Source organism: Cheilinus undulatus, linkage group 24 (genome assembly GCF_018320785.1).
Source record: "Cheilinus undulatus linkage group 24, ASM1832078v1, whole genome shotgun sequence".
Lineage (NCBI taxonomy): Eukaryota > Metazoa > Chordata > Actinopteri > Labriformes > Labridae > Cheilinus > Cheilinus undulatus.
Window position 1 is genome coordinate 26,210,199 of NC_054888.1, and position 18,037 is coordinate 26,228,235.

The 18,037-nt window shown below is 42.6% G+C and overlaps 1 long non-coding RNA gene across 1 annotated transcript in view; it reads right to left on the minus strand.

Annotated features, from left to right (window-relative positions):
* Nucleotides 1-17,551, minus strand: part of LOC121505996 — a 228,058-nt gene extending 210,507 nt beyond the window's left edge. Inside the window, exon 1 of the long non-coding RNA XR_005991596.1 lies at nucleotides 17,419-17,551. This is a non-coding gene — a long non-coding RNA (uncharacterized LOC121505996). The remainder of the gene's footprint in view (nucleotides 1-17,418) is intronic.
* Between the last annotated feature and the right edge of the window lie 486 nt (nucleotides 17,552-18,037).

Here is an 18,037-nt window from a genome sequence, read left to right on the forward strand (position 1 = left end):
CATGTCCTTTATATAGATGAAGAAGTTCTGCTTCCATGCATCATAAATATGTGATTTTAATTCTCAGAGCTAATAAAACACAGCCAGAAGATTTAACCCATGTCACTCTTATCATTTATTTTGTCTAATGTATACCACCGGTGTCACAGTTTAACTGGTGTAGGATTAACTTGTGACACTCTGTTAAACGTTCCACAATGCCACTTCCTTTCTATTTTTAAAAATGACTTGGGAAGAGTTTGCTGGACCACAAAGTTCATTAACAGAGAAATAATAGAGAAGGAAGTGTGAGTGACTTTGCAGATGCCTGGTTGACCTCCTCAGAGCCTGCACTCACACATAAGGACCTAACATTTTAGCTTTCCTACAACAGAGTTATCATTTCTGCTTTCAGATTTGTTTAGATAATCGTCCAGAAGAGTCTGTTGGAAACGTTGGGAGAAATTGCAAGAAATGGTCAGGATAATTCATGGATATTCTTTGGAATTTATGTGGATATTTTGGCGGATTTGTTTGGAAAAGTTCAAGTATTATAATGGAAAATCTTATGGTTATGTTTTAATATTCTGGAGAATTTCACAAGAAGTTTTGTGGGAAATTTGCGTTGACATTTTGTTGGCATTTTTATTGGAATTTAGGAAATTAGTTTTTTTTTTGTGAGGATTGTTTTTTTTTATGTTGATTTAAATTAATATTTGGAAAATACATTGGTAATTGCATTGGTGCAGCTAAATGCATTGGTTCTGTTTATTGAAATTTTAAAGTGTTTTCATGGAAATTTTTGTATTTAGATTTTGGAAGTTTTGCAGGAAATTTGCATTGGAAATTTTGGCATTTTCAAGGGAATTTGTTTGTGGAAATTGTTCTGAAACTTCTCAGGCATTGTGGTGGAAATTTGGGAAGTACATTTGTAATTTTTTAGATTTTTTTTTCGAATTTGATCTTGAATGCAATTTTCAAGAATTGTCATAGAAATATCAAGAAGTTTGTTCAGGGAAATAACCTGTGATTTTCACAGGAAATATTTTTGGGATGTGCTAGTAAATTTTGAAAAAAAATAAATAAATACTGGACATTTAAAAAAAAAATGCAGTGAAATTTTGGGCATTTTCATGGGAATTCAGGAAATTTACTTGGAAGATTTTGTATAAAAACAATTTTCAGGCATTTTGATGGGAATTTGAAAAAAAAAATGGTAATTGCACTGGTGCAGTTAGATGCATTGGTTCTGTCTTTTGAAAATGTCAAGTATTTTGGGATAAGCATTTAGATTTTGGAAAATTTCACTAGAAGTGTTGTATGAAATCTGCATTGGAAAATTTTGGCATTTACAAGGGAATTTATGGGGGGGGGTATTCTCATGGAGTAGTGGGATTTTTTTTTAATTTTTTTTCCCAGATTTTTTGGGAATTTGATCTTGAATGCAATTTCCAAGAATTGTCATAGAAGAAAATGTTTGGGCGAATAATTAATTTTTATTTTAAATATTTTTGGGATGTGCTTGTAAATTTTGAAAAAAAATTACTGGACATTTTCCAGAAAATTTGCAGTGAATTTTTTTTTTTTTTTTTTGGCATTTTCATGGGAATTCAGGAAATTTACTTGGGGGATTTTGTTAAAAAAAAAAAAATTAGGCATTTAATGGAAATTTGGGAAATGTATTTGTGATTTTGGGGATTTTTATATGCAAATTTTCTTTGGAATTTTTTAAGTACTTTCATGGACACTTGGGAAATGTTTCTGTAGACTTTGGGGACTTTGATCATTTTCATTGATTAATTTAATTCATAATTTCTAGAGTATTTTTAAAAAATCATACCATAGGCAGTAACACAGCCTAAATACAGAGTGAAAAATGACAAATTCAGACAAAAATGTCCATCATCACAGGTGGTTCAGAGAAGTCATTCATGGTTAAATAATCGAGCTTAAACTTCTCTGTGAATATTTCCAACAGCACAGAAATCAACAGTTTCATTCCTTATCCACACGATCACAGATGAACTGAAGTGTTGAGAGCCGTTAGACGTTAAACTGACAAAAAATGCAAACAGAAAATTCTACCCAAACTTTAAACTGGAATAAAGAAGGACACAGAAGCCAGGAGTGGTGATTTATAAAATCTCAGAGTGGTTGTAAGACCTGAGGCTCCAACAGGGACAAAAACAACAAATGACAACCTCTTGGCTCCAACAACGCTTCTCTGCAGCCGATCCCTACTGATTTCCATATATGCAACGGCTTCTCTACGTATACATGACTGGAAAAGACGCAGAGATGAGCAGAGATGGCAGATAATTATAAAACTGAATAAATATGTCACTTAGGTCATTAAGGAAGCATTTCTGCAGTCTTGGAGTGAATGCAGAAAGACTCTGGTGGGCACAAAGTGTGCTGTTCTTGAGATTAGCCTGTCAAAACACACATCCAATTAAAAGATTCAGAAGGCCTTTGCCCCAGGACTTGGCGTAGCTCCAGCGCGCCCAGTGTTTGTGTGTCAGCATGTGTTCACGGAGAGGAAGCAGGAGAGCAAATGTGTCTGTTTTATCTCTATTACCGCACACGTGGCGCTGTCCGTGGTGCTGAATCACCGCAAATGATAACACCACCAAACCATGTAATTTCATTTGTGGAGAACTGTGTGATTGTTTGTGTGTGTTCAGCTGTGCTAGCTGGAGCAGGCTGATGTGTGTGTGTGAGTGTTTGTACACACATGTGTGCTGGGAGTATGCATGTGTGTTAAATGCATAACTAGGGCATATTGCCAGCAGTGCACCACAGTGGAAGTGGCCATGGCTGGAGCTGTTTCCCTTAGCTCCCCTCCCCGTCACTAGTAATTAGGCTGATGGCTTGTGTGAGTGTTCACCCATATCATGCGCCTCCCCGTGCACCCGTCTCACTCCAACTCTTATCATCTCCTTCACCCTTCCTCTGTATCTGTGTCTCATTTTTCTCCCCCGACCGTGACCAAGCAAAACCAAAAGTAAACAAACCAACAAACAATGGCTGAGGGAGCTTTGTCTGCTCCGGAAGAGAAATCGATAACGTGACATCACACGGCGGCTCGGAATTAAAACTCTCACACTAAATATAGATGTGGCTCACTCGTGACCGGAGGCGTTAGAAAGAGATTAGCTTTGGTGTTTCCTTCACAGTCTGACTTTTACAATCACAACTTTGTCAGCTTCTGGGTGATATTTTCCAGAACGGGTGTAGCTCCCAGGTACGAGCTGTTTGTTATTGATAGAAGTCTGTTTCTCTACAAAACAGGATGATTTAGACTTTCAGTTTCTTGTCTCGTGTTGGGTTGGTGCCCATGAGCGGCTCTAGCAACAATAAAAACTGACTGGGATTCTCAGTCAGGCATCACTGAGGGTTCAGGTTCAGACCTGCAGCTCCATACAGTCATGGATGAAAGTATTGGCACCCCTGGAATTTTTCCAGAAAATACACCATTTCTCCCAGAAATTGTTGCAATCACAAATGTTTTTGGTATACATGTGTTTATTTCCTTTATGTGCATTGGAGCAACACAAAAAAACTGAAGAAAAAAGACAAAGTTGACATAATTTTACACAAAACTCAAACAATGGGCCGGACAAAATTGTTGGCACCCTCAACCCTATTTTCTGGAAAAATTCCAGGGGTGCCAATACTTTCATCCATGACTGTATATCCAGGTAAATTCCCCAAAACAATCCTGAAAATTTCAAAGAAAATTCTCCTCAACATTTCATGCAAATTACCTAAACTTTACTGGATATTAGGGACGATTATATTCAACATTCTTATATGTTTATGGTGCATGGAGACTAGAAAGTGACGTCCTCATCTGCAGGGACTCAGAAGGTTAAACTCCTCAGAGCTTCTCCGTGTATTTCCTCTGCTACAGTGCCAGCGTTTTAAACCCTCTCCTATGGTAGACTGTTCTAGAATCAGGATCTAATCTCCTAAAAATGAGGCTACAGTTTTGCACTTTAACCTCATGGTGCACGTTCAGCCTGGTTTCCAATCTCCTAATGGCCATTGTTAGCGACAGCTCCCACTGCTGATGCTCCTCACTCATAATCAAACGTGTCAGAGCCTTCTGTTTTTGGCATTTAGACGCCCTGAACACTCGTTTCCACACCCGTATCAGGAAGTTTTGATGCTTCTACACTCGCTGACACGCAGCTCCCCGCTAACATTAGCTGCTTCTGACATTGAGGACGGGAGGAAGTCTGTCACCTGCGTTCTGCAGGTAGACGTCTCACTGTGGAGAGCTCGCTAACAGATGGAAACGCAGTCCTTGAACTGCCAATCACTGCCTTTTCCCGGATCTTTAGTGACACCTCTCCGAGTGAGGCGGGCTTATAAGGCAGACAAACATTTTTAGAGTAATAAAAAGCTCAAAACAATCACTTAAAAGACAATTGCAGCTTGTCAGGGCTTTATTTCAGCTATTATTTCCATCTTAAGATCACATTACAGTACCAGTGGGAATGCTTGGAGATTTATCTCGGTTATTTTTAAAACACGCACTTGAAAAAGAGTTGAAAAGCCAGACAATCCGTGCAGGGCTGACACGAATGTTTCTTAGTGTCAGTGCCAGTATTAGAGCTGCACGCAAATGTGACAGTCCCCTGGTGTGTTGTGTAATATGCCCTGAGAGTTTAATCCTTTCTCCACTAACAGCAGTTTTTAGCTGTGTTAGTGCCCTTTCTCAAGTCAGACCTCTCTTTGTGATGAAACAAAGCACCCACAGCTTGTTTACGTCGTGGAAAAAGACGGCGGCGTTTTAGGGAGGAGGCGTGATTCGGGGAGCGATGAGTCCTTGAGGTCTCATGTATGGATCAAGATCTTTTGTGGGTCAGCGATCCGCTCAGAGAAAGATGAAGATTCACACACATTTAAGAGCAAAAACATGTTTGCAGGCCAGATTATCAAATCTATCTTGTGTTTGTCTGTGGTCGTCCTTGAAGTGCTCCGACTGTCCAGTCTGCCTCGGAGTACGCGGTCGGGAAAGACATCATGCTGGAGAACTTAATTGGTCCGTAGAGGGCATGGCGAAGAGTGGAGGGAAGGAGAAAGAGAGAATCTGACAAGACACAACACAGGCGCCAGAGGAGGAAAAAGCCTGGGTGCCAACATAAAGAACGGAAGGTTGGAAATAAAAGGGTGAAAGATGACAGACAGGTGGAGGAAGTGAGATAGAGCTTGTAAGCGAGCTGGTGAAAAGAGCGAGAGGGGTGTAGAATAGAGGTTGGAGGAAGATTGAGCGATCGGGCTGAAATGAAAGCAGCTGTAAAGGGAACTGAGGGGGAAATGAAAATGGATTGAATGGGGACACGAGGGGAGAAACAAAAGGGGAAAGATGAGCGATGGTAATCGAGAGGATGCGTGCGAGGCTTCGACTGATGAGAACAGAGAAGAGGGAAGGGGAAAAAGGCTTTCATGTCTTTTTCGTGCTGCGATTCGGGGGGGAATGAATTATAGTCGCAGAAGAGAGCAGAGGAATATTAACCTGACACTCATCCTGAATTCAGATTTCACTCCTTAGCATCAGTCAGTATCAGACTGCTTCTCCTGCAAGCCAGAGCAGAGGGCATTGCTCAGATTCATCTCTGTTAGTTCGTCTTCATCATGGAGCTTTCAGAGACTGGGTTTGGGAAACTCTGCAGCTCTGTCGGGGAAGGCCTTGATGGTTTCTACTGAGCCTTCTTATGTGGGAAAGAAAGATGCTTTCAATCAAATACAGTCGATTTTTATAGAGGTGATGGCTGCTGCATGATTCCTATTGGTGCTTCTTGATGCTTTGTTGTGATTGGTCCTTACTACGCTGCAGCCGTATGCATGCATGCATGACATCCCTCACCGGCTGTAGTATACCCACCATTCCCACGCTGCTAGATCAAGCTGAGTGGAGCGCAAAGGATGATGGGTACACAAGGGCTGATGGGAACTGTAGTTCCTGTCTGCTTCAATGAAAAAACTACTCTTATGAACAATACCGTTGCATCTCTAACTCTTCCATGTCAAAAGTGTCAAGGGCTGAGCCATGAGGGTGCAGAAGGCTACCACCATCTAGTGACGACATCTCATCTGGAACTTTCCAACAAAAAAAAATGAACTATGGAAATTTTTTTTTTGGAGAATTCCACAACTTTCCTGGTCTTTTCTTGCCCTGTGTCCCAACTTTTTTGGAGCATGCTGGAGGGAGATAGGGTGAGGAGTTCAGACATCCATAGGGAGCTAGCAGTAGAGCCGCTGCTCCTTCACATGGAGAGGAGCCAATGAGGTGGCATCTGATCAGGATGCCTCCTGTAGAGGTTTTACGGGCATGTCCGGATGGGACGATAATACCCAACTGTAGCCGTGGGTACCGAACAAACCCCGCCCCCTACAGAACACGCCCACTTGTGCTATTTGCTTAGTTTAAGGTTAACTTAGATTAGTTTAGATAGGCCTTAATCAGCTTTAGGTTAGGTTTAGCATTTAATTTCCACTGGTTAGAGTTAGAATTCATTTCTTGTATGGGTCGATGGGCGTGTTTTGTACGGAGCGTGGTTTGTAGCGGCTGCAGCTAGACCCTTCTCGACTGGGAGGAGACCTCAGGGAATACCCAGAATGCACTGGAGGGACTGCCTATCCTGCCTGGTCTGGGAGCTCCCCAGGATCCCCCTGCAGGAGTTGGAAAGTATCGCTGTGGGAAGGGACGTCCTGCTACCACCACGACCCCGCTCAGGATAAGCTAACAAGCTAGGCTATCTTAGCTCGTTAGCTTGATGCTAACACATTATGGAATGTGCTCTTGGCAGGTTAACAGAGTTAGCTTATTTAAACTGAGGTAAGCATCTATTTCTGCATAAACTGTTAAACTAATGACATCATATGCACTAACTCTTACAGAGGGTCTGCCTGGGGCCCTATAGAATCAAATACTGCTCTGATTCATCCTTATTTACAGTGTATGAGCTAATCCTGTGACACTTCCTCACTCTTCACACCTAAAGTCATGAGTAGGTAAGGCCTGACTACGCCTGTGTTGCCTACTTTCACTTAGAAGTGTGCAGTTCATTCATGCATGCATTCTTCTGCACCAGACCAGCTACAGATGTCTGCACCTAAACAGGAAACAAGTTGTCATTTCGCTGTTTTGGACTGCATATACTTTATTAGAGCCTGAGCTCCAAGATGTGAGGACCCTAAAGAGGTTAGTTACTTTTTTTATTCCATGCGAGTTTTCAAATTTGGTGAATATAGAGTGATGTTAACCCCTCAACCTGGCTGTAATGTTCAGCCCCTCAGGGCCATTCCACCCATCGAAATGACAGTTTGTACACTTATTCGGTTTCAGGACATGCACAGGTGCATCCTGCATCTTCATCCCAACGCGTCCAACCGATGTCAGCGTCTGCATCTCTGGACTCAGATATCACCACACCCTGATCTGAAAGTCCACAAGGTGCAGTCTCTGTGCAGCTGTGCAGCTCTACTACTACCATCTGTCTCCAGCATGTGTAGTTTGAACTCCTGCTGCCCACCTGTACAGGTGTGATTGTAGTCAGCCTATAATTACAGCTGATTGGTGTGAACCAGAGTCGGAGTCAGATTTAGCAAACGGCACTGAGAAACGTAGAGGGAAGGACGCACAGCCTGGTTTTAGATCTGCTAGCAGAGCTGGAGCCGTTTAAATAACTGTGGCCCCGCCTTCCCAAGCGCAACATGTCAAACTAGCTCCGCCCACTTTCACCCAAAAACAACCCGGATTGGGAGGAAGACGAGGCAGCAGGAGGAGCACTGACACAGTCAGGGGTCGTCACATGGCGTGACAATTCTAAAGGCTTCATGCAACTCAGTTTAAGTCTCAAGAGCACACCCCTGATTCCAAAAAAGTTGGGACAGTGTAAAATGACAAACAGAATGAAATGATTTGCAGAACCCAAGAAGTTATATTCTATTTACAGTAGAACATAAGCAACATATCACACTGATATGATATGATGGTTGAATTTGAGGACAGTAACACGTCTCAATAAAGTAGGGACAGGACAACAAACGGCTGGAAAAGCTGAGAGGTTTCTGAGCAACATATGCTCCCATCCAGACAACGTCTCTGTCAGGACCATGCTAAACCACATACCACATCCATCACAGCAGCATGGCTTCACAGGAGGAGAGTCCGGGTCCTGAACTGGTCTGTCTACAGTCCAGGCCTGTCCAGATGAAGGGATGCTACACAATGGTAAACATGCCCCTACTTTATACCTCCGCCAAGGAGGTCATGTGATCGGGTGGCTTTGTTAGTTTGTTAGCAACATAACTCAAAAAGTTATGGACGGATTTTGATGAAATTTTCAGGAAGTGTCAGAAATGGCATAAGGAAGAACTGATTAGATTTTGGGAGTGATCCGGATCACCGTCTGGATCCAGGAATTATTTTAAAGATTCTGTACTATTGGGAGATAGGGCTAATGGTGGAGGTCTGCGCTGTTACCACTTTACACCAGGAGATGGCGGACATGATTAACTTCAATCCCAGCAGCATTTTTGGGTGTGTTTCTATTCAAAGTTTTGGAGTTTAGAGAGTTGGAACCAGGCACACTCACATTCACACCTATGGGCAATTTAGAGTCACCAATTAACCTAACGAGCATGTTTTTGGTGGTAGGAGGAAGTCAGAGCCCCAAGAGACAACCCACGTGTACACGGGGAGAACACGCAAACTCCGCACAGAAAGGCCCTGGCCGGGAAGCGAACCAGCGACCTTCTTGCTGTGAGGCAACAGCAGCTGTTGGCAACGGCAGGCGATGCATCCGCCATGATAGTCCACACGTAGCGAAGCTAACGTTTTGCCTCACAGTGTTTCCACCCCACTGGGGAGGGAGTAATCTGGGAATTAGATTTTAGGGGTGATCCGGATCACCGTCTGGATCCAGGAAGATTTGAAAGGATTCTTTTCTGTTGGGAGATAGGGCTGATGGCGTGCTTTTCTAGTTTGAGATGCAATCAGATTCATAATGAGCTAAAATTTTTAACGCCTGTCTGTTATAAATAAGATGTTAAATTCATGTTAAAGTGTTAAAGAGTGATTAACAGCCAGCAGTTTCTGCATTTGCAGACAGAGTCTCCTCCACTGTGCTCATTCATCTGTTATTTTGCAGCTGAGTTTCGGCCGTCGCCATCTGTGTTGTTGTGCACTTTGGTGAAAGAAGTCGTGTACAGCGAGACGAAAACAAAACCACTGTGGACAAACAAACAGATAATCAGATAAAGGACCGGCACAAACAGTTCTATTTTAGGCAGGAAATGTTTGGTCATGCAAGAAAATACTGTAAGAAGCTTATTGAAAGAATATGGTTTTAGGGCATTAGCCTGTTATTCCAGCAGATATCACTCAGTTTAATTTGTCCCTATCCTCCCATGAAGAACGTAGATAGTGGCACTGTCAAGATTATCAACATCTGGAATTTTAAGCTTTTACTTTTAACCTTTTTTGTTTTCTCTAGGATGTAATGAGAGCAAAGAGTGGCGGTCTCCTCTGCCCTCGTCTTCTTCGTCTCCCAGCTGACGAAAACAACCCAGCCAAGGACGCCCAGATGAGAATTAATTGGAGCTAGCGCAGTTCTCAGCAAAGCCTCCCCGCCCGGCTCCTGCGATGATCAAGGGGACTTACGGAGTGACTCACGCCTACGTCGCTGGAATGGCTTTGATTTCTTCCACTCACTCTGACACATTACCGCCAGATGTGTTACATAAAAGGTGGTGGGAGGGCCGCGTACCACATGAACCTCATCCACCAACGAGTGCTTATTATGCATGACCTGGGAGGAGAGGAGTGAGCCGTCAAACACGGTCAAACAGAGCGGAGCTGTTGTGACAATACAAATATCCCTGTGTGGTGTGATTACAGCTAATCTAGCTGTCAGTGTAAACAGCAGCACCACTGTAGCGTTTACAGAAGAGTCTGCAGACATTCAGAGGGGGCCGTCAGCAGGGGGTGCAGTTACGATTTCTTGGAGGTGCATGTCAGGCTACGGTGTAGCTACGTGTAGCCCTCTGTGTCAACGCCATGCAAAAACATAAATCAGGCTTAAGGAACCACTGGCCTAGAGCAGTAGTCCTCAACCTTCTCAGTCCACGACCCCCAAACTAAAGGTTCCAGAGCACAGGGACCCCCAAAAAAGGTGCCAGACACCAGGGACCCCTAAAATAAAGGTGCCAGAGACCGGGGACCCTCAAAATAAAGGTGCCAGAGACCGGGGACCCTCAAAATAAAGGTGCCAGAGACCGGGGACCCCCACTGTACCTGAAGGTGCCATGAACAGTCAGGAATAGTCATGTGTAGACAAGGCTGTCTGGGGGGGGGGGGGGGGGGCAGGAAGACTGTTGACCCATGGAGGTCAGGAAAATAATGGTCTGTTATAAAGTTAAGCAGTAATATCCATATTTTATATTTTACCTGGATAATAAATACTTATCAAATAAACACATTTTTTAAGTATTTTGAGCCGTAGTAAATAGTCTTCCTAAAAATGTAAATCCATTTCCCTAAAATCAGAACGAACATGCCTTAAACTTGTGCACATGACTGCACATGAACCAAGGGAAGGAGAGAATGCAGCAGAATTTGCAATAGTTAAACTCCATTTAAAATGAGACTGAAACGTCTTTAATAATCTCTATTTTGTGTGTTTGACTTTCCCATCATCTCCATATTTGCAGTGAAGCTCCATTCAGATTAAATGTTTGTGTTCCTTGCAGAGATACTGTATAATTAGACATTCTCATCATGTTTAACATGGTTAAGCGGTGCAGCATTGATTTCATTTGATTGATTTGTTCTGTAACACAAAGTTCCCAGTCCATTTAAAGTGGGCTGTTTGCTATTGTGCAGCACTGGCCATCATTTTTCAATGCATCCCTGCAGACAATGAGAAGCATCCCATACATGAAGTGGGCTGACGTTTACTCCGACTAACAAGAGGCAACACAAGCAGCAGCATGTCTGAGAGGGAAAAATAATGAGAGTGGAAAAAAGGGGAGAGACAAAAGGAAAAAATAAACATTTTGCTCTGAGGCAGCTCACATACAGTACATTCACACGAGCACTCTCTCTCTCTCTCTCTCTCTCTCTCTCTCTCCCTCTCTCTCTCTGCACCCAGCCAGTCGCTGAGCCAGCCAGCAAGCTAGCAAGCTAACAAAGCAGAGGAGAGCGTGGGCTGCCTTCCCTATGTTTCTGTAGCTCCGCAACCATAAATTAAGCCCCTGGGAGAGACGGAGAACCGGATAGGGAGGGATAAAGAGAGAATAAGAGAAAGGTTGAGCGAGTAAGAGAGTCGGAGATGAAGACTGGAGGAGAAAGAGACGAAGCCTAGAGACCCAGCGGAGGCCCCAAAGAGTGAACAAGAGAAGGAGTGGGAGGCAGCAGCCCGCCCTCCCTTCCCCTCCATCCTCTCTGCCAACTGTGCAGCGCTGAAGGCTTTCATCATCTCTGATTTTTTGTGGGGTGATTTTCTGATTCGAGATGCATGGCGCAGGCGAGTGTGGGTATTGTAGAGATCACACGGACTGAGATGGATCATTTGTAAGGCCTGGGAGTCGAGAGATAATTTGGCTCCCTTTGACTCCATGTTTTTTCCAAAACAGAGAGATTTGACCCTGGAGTCATTGCATTCATGTAAGGGTGAGGTGTCAGCTGTCAGTTAAATTGGGAAAAATTGAACCATTAATTGCCCACACACAGAAATACACAGGACGCACACAAAGCTGCAACCTTGTCCCTGTGCTAAAGGTCTCCCACACAGGGAGTGTTTTGGTATTGTTAGAGGAGATGCAGTCATCCATCATCCGGCCATCAAGGGAGGGACAGTGACAGGTTATAGATTGGTTGCTCTCTCTCCTTTCCCCTCTCGTAGAGAGAGCCCCGGACAGAAGATGTGTTCTCTGGTAATCAGCACCCAACCTGCTGTCCATCTTTGGGAGGATTGTGGCGAGCGCCGCAGTGACTAAGCCCTGAAGTGCTGCCCCTCACAGATTTTCGCCCTTTTCTGCCTCCCTGATGGTTTTCTGAGGCGTCTTGTCAAGATTGAAGTATCCAGCTCTCGAAAACAAAAGCCGCTCTTGGACAGAATTCTGCAACTCTTCCATTTTTAGTTTACTTTAAATGCAGGTTTCCAACTCGGAAATCACTCCATTTTCTCCGCTGCTTCCTTGAGGACCGGTTATTGAAATTGCACGATTTTTCTTCTTGGCACTTGGCATCAGAAAATGTGTGTCAGCATGGTAAATGGACTGCACTTATATAGCTCCTTTCTAGTCCACCACCCACACAGAGAGCTTCTCACAACATATCCCACACACACAGCTCATTTAAGCACACGTACAAACACTAATGGCACTAATGGCTGCATGCAAACATGAACATACTGTACATGTGTCCATGAAAACCTGTCATTTACTAATCTAATGAAAAAAGGAGCTGGAAGGAATCATAATTGTTTACTTCTAAGAAGATCATGTTGGATTTTAACCTCACAGAGCAGAGAGATTGGCTGGACTCCATGTCTGCTAGGCAGATCCATACTAGCAAAGCTCCAACCCGAAATCTTTGTACCCGGTGCAATGAGAGTGGTTAATTTATATTGAATACTAGTAAACAATGGCTGCTGCCTCTGAGAGTGAACAGGCTTGCAGTGCAATCAACCACACCTGGAATTACTGCAAGAAAAATGGCTGCTGCCATTAAAGTCTGCAGCAGAGCTGGGCAATACAATCTTTGTTTCTTTTATTATGCTTTATACCAGCGTTACTCAACCAAAGAGCCAAATTGTTGAAAAATACCTTTGCAAGAGTCACAATCTAAGAGGTGAAAAGTAGCAAAAACAGCTTAAGCAGCAATAACAATAAGTTAAAGGTGGCAAAAATGGTCAACAAGCAACAAAAATGGGTGAGAAGGGGCAAAAATGGGGAGGAAAGTTGAAAAAAAGAGTCAGAAAGTAGCAAAAATGAGTGAGAAGTGACAAAAAGTGAGTTACAGTTGGCATAAAATGGTACAAAAGTGGCATAATCGTGGGAAAAAGAGTGAAAAGTGACTAAAATGGGCAAAAAGCAGTCAAGAGTGGCTAAAATGGGCAAGAACTAGGAAAAAAGTGGTATTTAATGACAATAAGAAGCTTAAATGGGTGAAAATGCAGAGAAAAAGGGTGAAAAGGGGCAAAAATTGGATAAAAGTGGCAAAAAATTGGTAAAAAGTTGCAAAAGCAGTGTCAAAATGGGCAAAAAAGTAGGGAAAACATGGTTTAAATGGCAAATGATAGCCCTACTAGGCAAAAATGGGCAAAACAGTGGTATTTAATGAAAATAAGTAGCTTACATGGGTGAAAATACAGAAAAAAAATAGAAAAAAGTTGGAAAAAAAAGTCTCAAAATGGGCAAAAAAGTAGGGAAAATGTGGTATTAAATGGCAAAAGATAGCCCTACTAGGCAAACATTGGATAAAAGTGGCAAAAATGAGCAAAACAATGGTATTTAATGAAAATAAGTAGCTTAAATGGGTGAAAATGCAGAAAAAAATAGAAAAAAGTTGGAAAAAAAGTCTCAAAATGGGCAAAAAAGTAGAGAAGGAGTGGTGTTCACTGGCAAAAGATAGCCCTGTAAGGCAAAAGTGGGATAAAAGTGGCAAAAATGGGGGGAAAAATAGGAAAAAAGTGGTATTTAATGACAATAAGAAGCTTAAATGGGTGAAAATGCAGAGAGGCAAAAATTGGATAAAAGTGGCAAAAAAATTGGTAAAAATTTGCAAAAGCAGTGTCAAAATGGGCATTAAAGTAGGAATAAAGTGGTATTAAATGACAATAAGTAGCTTAAATGGGTGAAAAGTTTAAAAAATTGGTGAAAAAGTGCACCTTTTTTTTCCGGGGAAATAATATTTCAAATTAAGACATAAAAGAGCCACATGTTGAGCATCACTACTTTATACGTTATTCAAACTTTCAATATCTTTTTATTTGATTTTATTTTTTATAACAATCTTACTTTTCTTGCTCATGCACTTATCTTTCTTCATCAAAATGAGAAGAATATGAGAAATGATCGTCCCCTACAATAAAACAACTGATATCAAATTAGCCAAAATGGCAGTGAGATATTTTATTCTAAATGTAGCCCTTGTTTAACTTCTCTAATATTGTACTTGTTAGAATACAGAATGATTTCTTGCTGATGTTTGTTGAACAACAGAAAAAAGAGGAACCTAAATAATCACATTTCAAATCTCAATTGCAATATTGCAGGAAAAAAATATTATTTCTTTAATTATTATTATTTTTGCAAGTCATTCAGCCCTAGTCTGCAGTAATTAAAGCTAAGGTTTGGTTGATCTGCAAGCCAGTTAAAGCTGTCTGCTGCTGGTGAGAGTTTACAGAAACTAAAGGTATGGTTTACCAGGGGTTAGAGGTTAGGGGTTAGGGGTTAGGGGTTAGGTCGGGTAGGTTTTACTGCAAGCTGGTGAACAATGGCTGCAGCCAGTGGAAGTTTGCAGTAATTATCAGTATGATTTAATTGCGACTGTTAGACAGTAGATGCTGAGAGAGAAGGTTTGTAAAACTACAGGGATGATTTTGTTGGAAGCTGATGAACAATGTCTGCTGCTGGTAGAAGTCTGCACTAGTTCCAGGCATGGTTCAGTTCTGCTAGCCAGTAAACAATGGGAGGAACTGGCCAACATTTCTTCATTTAGAGAAGAACAAAGAGAGTCACTGATGGTAGAAAAGATGTTTTTCTCTTCTCTGGACCAAATTCAGCGGGGTTTTTATTCACTAAGTTGCCCCATGGTTAGTCCACAACCTCTGCACCTGCCTGTGGAGTTAATGCCAGGTAGCATCCTAACCAGAGCTGCTGCATCACCATGCTTAGCTCTGATTGGCCTGGAACGACTGCGACAGAATTTTCTGACAGGTTCTGCCCTTCCCAGGCACTTTGAATGGGTAGTTTCTCAGATGGATGTGAAAGCGTGTGTCTGGCTTTCTCAGAGATAAAGGAAGCATCAGCTCGGACTCTTCCTGACCAGAGAAGGATTTTTAAATAGAGCCTGAGTCTGATGTTCTACATCGTTGGTGTTTGTGTGTTTAAATGCTCGATCGATGATTTTATTTTTTAGTTTTTATTGTAAGGTTTGTTGCATTAGAAATAACGACTCTCCAATCACAGAAATCGAATTATCATTTCTATTTGAAAGTCTTGGTTGCCACTTAAGTTACCCAGAAATGAATGTCAGAGTGGTTTCCCTTTGTTAGGGTGTGAAAATTATTATTTTTGCCATTACGTGGACCAGATAGCAATCACACTCTGAAAGCAGCTGTGCGTGGCTTCTCTTGTTTGGGTGCATTTTTGCTCTCAGTGGAAACTGAGAAGAAAAAGTGTTTTTAGATTTGCAGCCAATTTCCTGTGGGTTTTGATTATCATAGACTCAGTTGAGTATTCTGACTCATGGAGCTATCAGATTCTCTCACTGCCTCCTATATGATATTGCTTTCCTGCCATCATAAAATTGTCCAGAGCACTAGAAGGATATGAAGTTTGAAGTGCTTTAAAATGAACCAAGGTCCATCGACTTTAACCTTTCATCCTCGCTCTCTGTACATCTGTACCTTCTTCTGTCCTCCGCCGCCCTCCAGACGCTCCCGTCTCTCACTCACAACTGCCAGCAGCGACTCCCAAAGGCTCTCTCCTATTGCTGCTATTTGTTAAACACAATCACGGGCTGGTGGAGCACAGTGCCCCGCTAACCACAGCTCCTGTCAGACAGGCTGTGCTCTTTGTTAGGACTTTCTCTGAAATGGATACGGATCGCAGACGGATGAGGAAAAAATGCATTTTCTCTGTGACAATGTGAGTAAGAGGGAAATCTTTTAGACCCTGAAAACCCTAAAAACCCCACACAGCATTCAGGTTATATCGTTCATATCTTACATCATATTTGTAAGAGTTTTGGAAATGCACATTTGTTGCAGACTTCCTGTCTCATGTTAGCAGAACCACGTCTGTGCAGCTTTCTCTGTCAGCTTCGGCTGGATAATAAATCTCCTCTCTAGCCGTGGTTCTCTCAGACTCAAACGACTGTCCTCCAGGATTTTCATAGACTTTTCCACATTCATGTTTCCCTCTACCTTTATAAGGCAGCTGAGAAGCACCCCCACAGCATGATGCTGCCACCACTGTGCATCAGCGTGGGGATTGTAGATTACAAGAGCAGTAGCCAATGAAACATCCAGATAGATTCCCTCATCATGGATGCAGTGACAGTCTCTCAAAGTCATCAGCGCTCTCATTGGTCAACGTTACAGCTGTGATGCATCAAAGTGCAAAAAGCAGCAAAATAATCTAACAGGCCAGACTTCTGTTGGTGGAGACGCCCCAGACGTGACCACTACTGTCCACTGAGGCGACAACACAGGATGAAATGATTGACTTTTAGGGCCAGCGGGCCCCAAAACCCAACTCCTGCCTCCATAGGCTTCAGCAGAAACCATGGCTCTCACCCACAGACAAGGCCGACCATAAGGGGATAAAGAGGAGAGCTTTCAGGGGCCCGGCCAAACTGGGGGCCCATGGAGGTCAGAAAAATCATGGTCCTCTGTAAAGATAAGCTGTGATAACCAGAGCGATAAGTCATGACTTTGATTTAGTGTGCTGTAGTCCAAATATAACCTTCTTAAAAATGTAAAACTCCAATCTTAAAACATCAGAACCTTTTTATTAGTCATAATAACCATGTGGATAGCACACTGACCTAGACTATTAGGGAGTTCATGTCCACATAGAGGACAACAACTGTTCAAAGGTAGGAAAAGCAGTAGCACAAATGGTAACAAAAGTGGGAAAAATGGGATTAAAGTGGCAAAAGCAGCAAATCTGGGTTCAAATTGGCATAAAGTAGTAGGAAAGTGAGTGACAATCGGCACGAAAAGGCAAAAAGGATCAATCATGTCATTAAATCACCAAGAAATTATGTTCCAAAAAGGTGGAAAAAAGCAGAACTGGATACAAAGTGACGATATGGGGCAAAAAAATACACAAAAAGCAACAAAACTGGGTTTAAATTTCCAAAACAAAATAGGAAAAATGAGCAACAATGTACAACAAAGGGTAGATATTTAACAGATGTGAATTTAAGGGGCCATTCCCTGGTTTATCAGGGTCCATGAAAATCATGAAAAGCATGAAAATCATGAAAATCATCGCGGCTCAGCGGCCGGTTAAACAAACACCATACTGATTGAATCATGAATGCAGCATCAACATCACAGCGTTCACTAACTGATTCATAGCTGCTCTACATGAGGTCATTTCCTCCAGATAAACCTTCATAAAACTCTGACAGCAGCAGCAGAAGGAAGGTATTCGGCACGGCGGCCTTGTGAACTTTAAATAACTTACTTTTTGAAGATCCCACTCTTGAAACGTAGTCCACCACAAGCATCAGTCAGAAAATCCCTCCAAAGCCTCCGTTTGCTGCTCCAGATTAACATCATCTAAAGGTCTTCACTGGCAGATCAAATCTAACTTTTCATTTCAGGTTAATCCAGAAAACAGCTGCTATAAGACTCCAAACGTATCAGACATCCTGTTGAAGAGAAACCAAAACACAGAGGAAGGCAAAGACCAGATCCAGCAGGGAGGGGGGATAACGAGGCACAGGTGGGGCCAATCAGGAACAGGTGAACACAAGCAGAGCAGGGAGCAGGATCACTACAGGCAGGAAGTGAAGCACAGACAAAACAGGGAAAGTGACTGTCAAAAAAAAAAAGACAAATCTGACTGGATGCCAAAATAAAAGTCACATTTAGACTCTAGCCCTGCTGCAGTAATGCATCTATAGATTTAAGAACTCACATGAGAAAGGCTGGCCTCACTAGAACAGGCTCAAACCCTCACTACTATTAAAGACTGAAGGATCACAGACATGGGGATGGTCTGAAGGACAGTTCAACCGTGAATCCTCCATGAAGTATGCTGGCCTAACACCTAACCACCACTCAGGGGACTGGAGACAAAA